This window comes from Artemia sp. Qi Xiang Cuo, chromosome 16, assembly GCF_049724085.1.
Source record: "Artemia sp. Qi Xiang Cuo chromosome 16, ASM4972408v1, whole genome shotgun sequence".
NCBI lineage: Eukaryota > Metazoa > Arthropoda > Branchiopoda > Anostraca > Artemiidae > Artemia > Artemia sp. Qi Xiang Cuo.
The window spans coordinates 35,952,496-35,963,031 of record NC_142809.1 but is presented as its reverse complement, the minus strand read 5'-3'; positions in this window follow the sequence as shown (position 1 = coordinate 35,963,031).

Below are 10,536 nucleotides of genomic sequence, written 5' to 3'. Positions count from 1 at the left end.
TAATTTTTTAAGTTAGGTAATGATACCTCATTTTTACAATGTTATGCCATATTAGGCTTGATTCAAATGATTTCATGAATCATATTCATTTTTACCTACCAATTTTGTGAAAACTGGCTTAACCTGTTAGCACTTGTCATCACTGATAGAATCAGGGAATTTTAATTTTCAGAAAAAATCTTTTAAAGAGTTCCGTACTTGTTCCATAGGCTTCAACTATTGGATTCGCATTTGTAAAGTTTTTTTTTACTGATACTTCTACAACTACTAATAACCACTCACCTTAGGTCGAGCCATCCGAAGCTGAAACAGTAAAATCTATGTCAACTTCTTGGCTACATTTACCCCAAGAGCCACAATTCCTCAAGGCAATTAGTGATTGATTAGAAAATGATCTCCGGTTTATTTAACTCACTAATCCAGACTTTTATGCGTGTATATATTATATATATAGCACCTTTGATGTTTTTTGTCATGGCCAAATAATACTTTAAATCTATCAGCCTATCATGTTCTTATCAAGGATAATAATGTTCAGGTCAAAACTCACAATTACCCTTAGCACCAAACTACTCAAGTCTAGACGACCATATTTCACAAAAACAATGACATATAGAATGAAAATACAATGACGAAAACAAGGACCATAAAACATGACATGGAAAATATCAGAAATTTTTCTTAACATTTTTTTTTTTTTTAATTTATCAGATTGAACTTAAACAAAAAAATTTTAACATTAAGCCTCAAAAAAATAAAAAAATAAATAAAATTGTACACAAAACGTAGATTAAAGCAAATAACATTTTGCCTAACACTAAAGGTCGTGTATCACACTTCTTTAAAATACGTCACAAAGAAAAAAGAAACCTTCTAATGTGTCTATTATGTACTGTTTGTGTTTACAGGGGTGGTAATATGCTCATAGGAGACTGGATGTACATGGGCTATGATTGATGTTCCTTAGTTCCAAGACTACGAAAAAGAGTCTTGTTTTGTAAATAAAGGCGTTCTTTTATCTGGTTTGTCAGAGGAGAAAACAACGCTACCGTAAAGTATTTAAAAGCCTTAATTTGAATCTTCAGTAATATTATATAACTGCTAAATGTCCCATTAAGTTTTTGGCACGACAATATATCAGAACTTTTTTTAATTTTTTTTTTTTTTATCTATTAAATTTTCCTATATAAGATGCTACATAAAAATTTTTTTTAATTTTTAGGTTTGACCCAGCTTAAAATGAAATATTCCATACATCTGAAATGTGTGAAACATATATCGTAACATTATAATACATAGCATTATATTTAACATACTATTTCAGCCTATGAAATCCTACATGAGAAGAATTGCCAGCTGCCAGCTTTGAAATTATATGAGAACCTCGAAGTATTCATTCCTCGATCGAATAATTGTAATGAAGTATGTTCAGCCTATGAAACCCAACAGGAGAAAAATTGTCAGCTTTGAAATTATATGAGAACCTCGAAGGATTCATTCCTCGATCGAATAACTGTAATGAAGTATGTTCAGCCTATGAAACCCAACAGGAGAAAAATTGTCAGCTTTGAAATTATATGAGAACCTCGAAGGATTCATTCAATGTGAAATTGTATGAAGACCTCAAAGGACTGAGTCAGTTTTGAACAGTATCTTTGTAGTGAAGGTAGTTGTTTGGTGACGGGACCAGATCAGGACAGTAAGCTGTATCGATCCATATTAATTTATTTGATTATTATTTTCATTATATATTGTCAAAATTATAAATCAACGTCCTAATAATAAATTAGTGGTTTGTCCATTAACTGTGTTGAGCAAATAATGAATATCGAGGGCTAGATAGGCGTTTGGCCGTCCCTGGTCTGGTCGGACCAGGAGCCACTGTAATATGGTAGACTTCTGAATTAAGGTAAGTGAGTAAGGATTACGGGGTTGTGATACAGCAATTTGGAACCGCTTGCCAAGGTGAAATCATGGTTAGAAAAACTAGCCCACTACATAATAACTCATATCTATTTACTTCATATCTTTTTTGAAAAAAAAATTAAGCAAGGAAAAACAAATATTGCTTTTCACCTCTACCAATTGGTATATGTTTATATTTACATATTGTGTAAACATATGCAAACAATATCATGTTTCAGACATAAAGAATGTCATATGGTTTTACACAAGATGTCCAAGAAAATACCCGTACAAAAGCCTTTTATTAAGAAGATAAATGAAATTTTCCCTAGCATTTTCTTTTACCATTGCCTTTTCGCTAGGCACGTTTTTGGTAATGTATCATCTTTATATAAGCCGTTCATAGTTCAATTTGGCAAAATCCAAAGAATAAGTGAAAAAATTCAAAAGGAAATTCATAAATTTAGCTTATTTAGCTTATTTTTCACCCAGCTTGTTTTGGTTTTAACACATCCATTGTAACTGTAAAAAAAAAATCTACAAAACTATTTGGTATTGTTTGTACTTGGTGCATTTTAGAATAAACTCTTAACGAATCACATATGCAAAAAAGTTTTGCATACGATGGCACACAACAACTCGGTTAAGCTGTTTTAGAAGAAACCTTTTTCTTTAAAGAATATCCTTGTGACTATTCAACCAGAACAAAATCAACAACTTCGATGCGAAGACTTTCGAAAATGTAAAACATGGACTACATCCCACTGGCTTCTTAAAAATTCCTTTTTGATAATACGTACAATTCTGTTTTGGATATAAACAATTACTAACATAATTATAAAATGCATATTTTAATCATGGAAATATTACGAAAACTAGAATATTTTACTGGCAAAATGTGAAATTTTTGGCGGAAAGGACATTTTCAGACTACTCATCAAGAGACTAATAGCATTAACGGGTTAGTTCTGAAATCCTCTACACACTACTTTAAAGCGTTTTAAGTTTTCTTTTTTGTTAGCAGAGGGACTTGTGTCCAAAATATTTGCAGTCCCATTACAAATTTGTTGGCTGGATGTATTTGTTGGCTTGGCTGGCAAATTTGTTGGCTTGGCTGGATGTATTTGTTGGCTAAAGAACATGGCTATCTCTAAATTTTGATTGGATGTGTTTGAGGAAATAATGTGCGTGAGAGAGGTGTTAGCCGCCTTCAAATCACTTTTGACTATTAAAAAGGGCACAAGCTACTCCAATTTCCAATTGAATGGGCTCTTTTCGAAGTTTCTACGACAACTTCTTCGATACGAAGTGCCCTGCTCTAAAGGAAAAAATTAATAAATAATACATTGTGCCAACAGCGTTCTTATATGCCCCCAGGGCATAACTTAACATCCTTTCCCCTGAGGGTTGTGGAGGAGTTTTACTTAGGCAGTGCAATCGTGCTGCCTATGATTTATACAACAGGTTTCTATATAAACCTTATATGCCCCCAGGGCACAACTTACAACCCTTGCATTGAGGGTTGTAAAATATCTCAAAAATATATTCCCTATCTGGAAATCAACTAAGCTGAACACAATGGCTATCTCAAAATTTTTATTGGATATGTTTGGGGGAATCCGGGGCATGGGGGAGGGGCCATTTGCCCTCCAATCACTTTCAACTATTAAAAAGGGCACTAGCCCTTAGAATTTCCAATCAACTGAGCTTTTTTAGAAGCTACTACGACAACGCCTTCTTTAAAAACCTTATATGTCCCCAGGGCATAAATTAAAACCCTTGCCCTGAGGGCTTTGGTTGAGTGTCCTCCTCAAAAACATATTTACTATGTGGAAATCAACTACGCTGAACAAACTGGCTATTTCAAAATTTTGATGGGATGTGGGTGGGGAAATTATCGGCGTGGGGGGGGGAATAGGTGCCCTCCAAACGGTTTCGAATACTAAAAAGGGCACTAGCCATTTGAATTTCCAATAGAATTAGCCTGTTTTTAATTTTCTACGACAACGCCTACTAAAAAAACCTAATAGCCCCCCCGGGCATAAATTAAACCCCGGGCCCTGAGGGTTGTGGGGGGGGGGGGGGTGTCCCCCACAAAAACAAATTTTCACTGTTAAAATCCACTCCGCCTAACAAATTACTATTTCAAAATTGTGATGGGATGGGTGGGGGGGACGGCGGGGCGGGGGGGGGGGGGGCTAGTTGCCCTCGAGTCACTTTCAAATATTAAAAAGGGTACTAGCCCTTCGAATTTCCAATCGAATTAGCCTGTGTAGAAGTTTCTACGACAACGCCTTTAAAAACTTCATATGCCCCCAGGGCATAACTTAAAACCCTTGCCCTGAGAGTTATGGGGGAGTGTCCTCCTCAAAAACATATTTTCTAGGGGGAAATCAAGTCGGATTAACAAAAGGGATATCGCCAAATTGTGATGGGAGGTGGGGGGGGAAAGGCTGTGCGTGGGGGGGGCTGGTTGCCCACCACTCACTTTCGACTATTAAAAAGGGAACTAGCCCTTAGAATTTCAAATAGACATAGACTGTTTTGAAGTTTCTACGACACCACCTTAATTAAAAACCTGATATGCCCCCAGTGCATAACTTAAAACACATGCCCTGAGGTGTGTGGGGGAGTTTCCTCCTCAAAACATATTTTCTATCTTGAAATCAATTATGCTGAAAAAATGGCAATCTTAAAATTTTGATTTGATGTGTTTGGGGGAATGATGGGCGTGGGAGGGGGGCTTGTTGCCCCCCAATCACTTTCGACTATTAAAAAGGGTACTAGCCCTTCGGATTTCCAATCGAACGAACCTGTTTTGAAGTTTCTAGGACAACGCCTTCAGTAAAAACCTTATATGCCCCCCCGGGCGTAACTTAAAAACCCTTGTCCTGAGGGTATTAAAAAGGGCTATTAAAAAGGAACTAGAACTCTCAATTTCCAATCGAATGAGCCCCTTTTGAAGTTTCTACGACGACCACTTCCATATGAAGTGCCCAGCTCTAAAGGAAAAAAAAAAAAAAATCTTACATTATGCCATCATCGTTCTTATATGCCCTCAGGGACAACTTAAAACCCTTGTCCCGAGGGTTGTGGGGGAGGGTCCACCTCAAAAACATATTTTCTATCTGGAAATCAAAAACGCTGAACAAAATGGCTATCTCAAAATTTTGATTAGATGTGTGTGGGGAAATGATGGGCGTGGGGGGGGGCTATTTTCCCTCCAATCACTTTCGACTATTAAAAAGGGCACTAGCCCTTTGAGTTTCCAATCGAATGAGCCTGTTTTGAAGTTTCTACGACAACGCTTTCTATAAAAACCTTATTTGCTCCAGGGCATAGCTTAAAACACTGGCCCTGAGGGTTGTGTTGGAGTGTCCTACTCAAAAACATATTTTATATCTGGACATAAACTACGCTGAAAAAAATGGCTATCTCAACCTTGTGAGGAGAGGTGTTGGGGGTAATGGGCGTGGGGGGCGGAGCTCTTTGCCCTCCAATCACTTTCTACTATTAAAAAGGGCACTAGCCCTTTGAATTTCCGATCGAATGAGCCTTTTTTGAAGTTTCTACGACAACACCTTATATAAAAACCTTATATTCCCCCAGGGCATAGCTTAAAACCCTTGCCCTGAGGGTTATGGGGGAGTGTCCTTCTCAAAAACATATTTTCTATCTGGAAATCAACTACGCTGAACCCAAGGGATATATCCCCCTGGGGAGGGTATTGGTGGTGGGACAGGATGGGCGTGGGGGGGGGGCTATTTGCCCTGCAATCACCTTTGACATTGAAGAAGGTCACAATCCCATATAAGGTACAATCGAATGTGCATGTTTTTAAGTTTATACGACAACGCATTCTATAAAAACCTTCTATTCACCCGCGCCTTGCTTAAAACACTTGCCCTGAGGGGAGTGATGGTGTGTCCTCCTCAAAAACATATTTTCTATCTGGACATTAACTACGCTGAACAAACTGGCTATCTCCAAGTTGAGAGTAGATGTATTTGGGTGAATAAGGGGCGTGGGGGCGGAGCTAGTTACCCTCCAATCACTTTAGACGATTAAGAAGGGCACTAGCCTTTTGAATTTCCAATAGAATGAGCCTTTTTTGAAGTTTCTACGACAACTCCTTATATAAAACCTTCTATTCCCCCAGGGCATAGCTTAAAACCCTTGAACTGAGGGTTTTGGGGGAGTGTCCTTCTCAAAAACATATTTTATATCTGGAAATCAACTACGCTGAACAAAATGGCTATCTCAAAATTTTGATTGAATGTGTTTGGGGAAATGACGGGCGTGGGGGGGGGGGGGCTATGTGAAAAAAAAAGAAAAAAATGGGCCTAGTTGAAAAAAAAAAGAAAGAAGACAAAAAACACAATGTGGCCACATCGTGCTTTACTTAGGCAGCACTAGCGCGCTGCCTAGGATATGGCTGCCGGGTTTGTACTGGCGCTCAGATATCTCTCGGCATAGCTCTGGAAGATGCAGAATAGGGTTACTGGGCAGATCACAGCACCATCAAAGACCAACTACTGCCTTTGAACGAGAGTTTCGACGGTTCGATATTCTATCAATGACCGTCTTTTACAATTACGTCCACCTATTTCTTTCTGCAGAGCCTAATCTTCCTACCATTTTCCATGATGATAAAGTAAACATGTAGGCACAAAACTAATTTTGACTACCCACAGGATTGAGTACCCTAAGAAAACGAGCTTTTTCACTGCTGCGCAGCCATTTGGGACAGTGCTTCTGAAGAGATTACCGCAACAACATATGCATTAAACTTACATGGAATCAGGTATAAGACATGTGACAAATCGGGCATCTTGATGCACCAGGCACCAGAAGTTACTTAAAAACACTTAAGCGCAACCTTTCATTAGCACGAAGAGTAATATAAAAGTTGTGAGACAAGTTTTCTTGTTTCTCAAGTATTTTGTTAAACACGGAAAAATATAAATAACAAAAATGTTCTACAGTTTTTTCTACGTAAAATCTCGGGAAAAATACTGAACCAATGAAATAGAAGAAATTTAGTTGTTCCAAACAATCTGCTATTTTTAATATAACTCGCTAATAAAACTGCTTTTAATCAGTTATGTTTATAGCTAGTTTAATACCTTTATAGCTATTTTAATATCACTGATTTTTTTTAGATCTAAACTACAAGCATTATACCTTTTCTAAATGAGTTTCTTAAAAACACTTGCTTTTACCTCACGCGACACATGATTAATTGTGAAAAGATATTTCTCGTCAACATCTACACCACCAATCCACGTTTTCGATATACAAAATCGAACAGAAATGTCTAAAATACAAAATGAACAGGTTTTTGAGTATATAAAACACACATGAACACCTCATTCACTTTTCATTGTATGCAGAGTAAGACTCTAAAGTGAGTGACTCAATGTCTTTGCTAAATATCAGTCACATCTACCTCAGATTTATCAGCATGCTCTAGAAAAAATATATTTCTAGCCTCTTCGGCAAAATACTCACCAGAGCACATTAATTTATAATTTATTCAATTCTCCTTCATGAAAGCTAGCAGTATTTCCAACAGGGAGCTTTACCAAAACAAAACCTCTGGGATTCTATTCCATTAGGTCATTCTGGTTCGCTAAAAATCTGAAGTAACCCATCAGAGTCTGCAAATTTCTCTAAGAAAAAAAAAATCCTCTTGGCCTGCGCTACTGCTCCACTCTTCTTGTTTCTGAAGTTTTTTGTTATTGCTTTATTTTTATGTGCAGGGAACATCGGCTTCTTAGAAACTTTACTTTGAGTTTGTGATTTGAGCTCATTCTGTTAGGATTATCGGTGAGGATTCTGGTTCTGCCACGTTTTCTACTACCACTTGACTGACGTACAGCATTATATTTGGGATATGGTCTTACTATTTCAGGACTGAATTGCAGCTGCTTTCTCTTTGGCTGCTGGCCTTACAGCTTATGATTTCTCTTGTGGCTCACCTCTGTCAGTCACAGATATTGGGAGGGAATCAACCTCTGAAAACACATCTAGGTTAATTAGCTATATGTCTATGTTAAAAACTCCTCGGTTATGTTTTGATTCAGAGGGATCATCTTTCAAATAAATGACTTTCAAAGGTTGTGCGACTTCATACACAGGTATTCTTTGGCCAAGAGTAGTAAAAACCTATGAGAGCGTATTTCAAAGATGGGGCAGAAATATGAGAAGGTGGATCTTTTTTTGCTTAAAGAAATATATGATTTGAATTAAAATGTGGTTGTCATGACTGTCAAGCAATAATAGAATTGGATTTTTCAAATTTTTATTGACTTGCTCCTGAAATGTTGAGTAAACAAGTAAAAGTTGTCTGCTGTCATCCAACTACTTCGATAGGCAAGACCAGTACTTCCAGAGGTGCCGTCCCGAGACTGTTATTCAGGGACTTACACATTAAAAAAAAACCATATACTGGGGGATCGTCTGTCAACTTGCACTGACAAAATCCAACAAGGTGAAATTTTCGCCTCTTTTGGCTGCGGCAGTTTTGTTGAACTTGTTTTGTTTCTTTCTTGGCAGCAATAAGCGTAGCTTGTATATCAGAGGACTGTCTAGTTTTGTCGCAATTCTAAGTTATAGCTGATCCGAGGTTCTCGAAAAACTGTTTGACAACTGAAGCATTAAACTGAGCCGCTCTCGCTTGGCCGATGTTTTCTGGCATCTGTGTTGAAAGCTCATAGTACATCCCCATAAATGTTTTGTACCAACTTGAACCAGCCATCTCATTTTTAGCCCAATATTCAAGGCCTAAAATAGACAGCACCAAACCCAGTTATAAACCAACTGTCGGACGATCTTTGGCGTGAGACCATTAAACTACATTTCTGAAAGGAGAGGTCTTTCTCTTGATTTTCAGTAAACACGGTCCACAGAGAAGTATCAATCATCTATAAGAGTGCTAATTGTGCATGGGCTGTTTCGACCCTATAATTATTGATTTTACAAAGCCGCTTCTTCAGGAGTTTCACACCATCAAATGCTGTTGTCTCTCTTAAGCCAAACTCTTCAGAAGCTTTGCTAAGGGTTGGTCCTTCCACTAACACAGACTCCACGCCCATCTTAAGCAGATCCTACATTCTCTCCTACATTCGAACCATCTAAAAAAGAGGGGTTGGTGACTCCTATTAAAACAAAGACTTGAAGTGCCAAGGACATTAAAATAAATACTGTTTTTTCCTCCCAGAACGGTGTTCGGTTTATTCTTACCTGGAAACTATGATTTTGTTAGTTTTTTTTTTGTGGAGCACTCAAAATTATTAAGTTTTTAGGGCTGTAACATATTTTGTCAAGGTTGTCTCTTAGAACCATGACAATAAATAAATAAAAGTAATTAATTAAAATTGACAGAGCTTTTCAACTTTAAAAATCAAAAAATGAACAGTCTGCTTTTTCCCAAAGAAAACTATACCCCCAAGGAAAAACTACGCCTTCTTAACCTATTTGCTGCCAAACATAATAAACTTTTTTGGCGTTTATTAAGAATTTTTTTTTTTTTTTTTTTTTTTTAGCAAGCAAAAAAACAAATTAAAAAAAATTAAGTTTTTTTCGTTCTAAAATTTAATAACTTTTTTTTCATAATATTAATAGATAGATAAATATGAATATTTAAGCCCCCCCGGAACCCATTCTAACAGACATATTTAATTGTCACTGTCATTGGTGATTTGAGCGATTTTTCAAAACCGCATGAAAAATAAACTAAAGAACACATGTAATAAACGACGAAAAAAAAAAAAAAATAGAAATAAAAGCAACAGCTTAGTATCCAATAAAAACCATAATCATTAAAAAAGGACTTGCAAATTTGACTATGAACGTTATTATGTAATTGAGGGCAAAATTAGACGCTTGAAATTCTTTCAGAATAGCCCTTAAACTATTGTTTGGAATCACCCCAGATGGACAAAAAAAAAAATTAAATGGTGACTCTATAGCCTACAAGCCGGTCAGTCAGTGAACATCAAAGTCTACTTTACTTTACTTACTGGGAACTTTAGCTACTTTACTTACTGGGAATATTTGTCCCCAGCCTGTAATTTTTCAACTTCCAGCAAGAGCCGGAAAACTTCAGGGGTTGTTTAAAGTTGTCCAGTTTTTCAAGACAATTTGAAACTTGTGCCTATTTTCCCCTTAAGTATAGGTCATTTACCATGAATTTTTTGTGCAATACACGGACTTTAATAAAAAATAAAAATCGAACTTTGGGTTTAACCCGTGGGGGGTATGTCCCCCCCCCCTGTTGGCTCTGTTCTACCTCAGCCAGTTGTTCTGTTCTTGCGATGCTCCTAGGAGTTTCTGCCTCAGAAGGAACGACATTAGCCACATTTTCGGTTAAATTGATGGTTGGAAAAAAGTTTGGGTAAAGATTGTGTAAGAAAATACACGTCATTCATTTAGATGTATAGGATACAAGGCATTTGACACAAATTGTTCTAGCTGCAAGGAAGCCGTTTCAAGAACTTCGACTTGGAAGTTAACGTTTTCTAATGCTTATTTCTGCGACAAAGCAAGCCTTGAAGCGTCTCTGGATACGGTGTCATATGTCCTGTATTTTGCTTGTACAACGCTTTTATGAGCCTAGTAGAAGGAAGA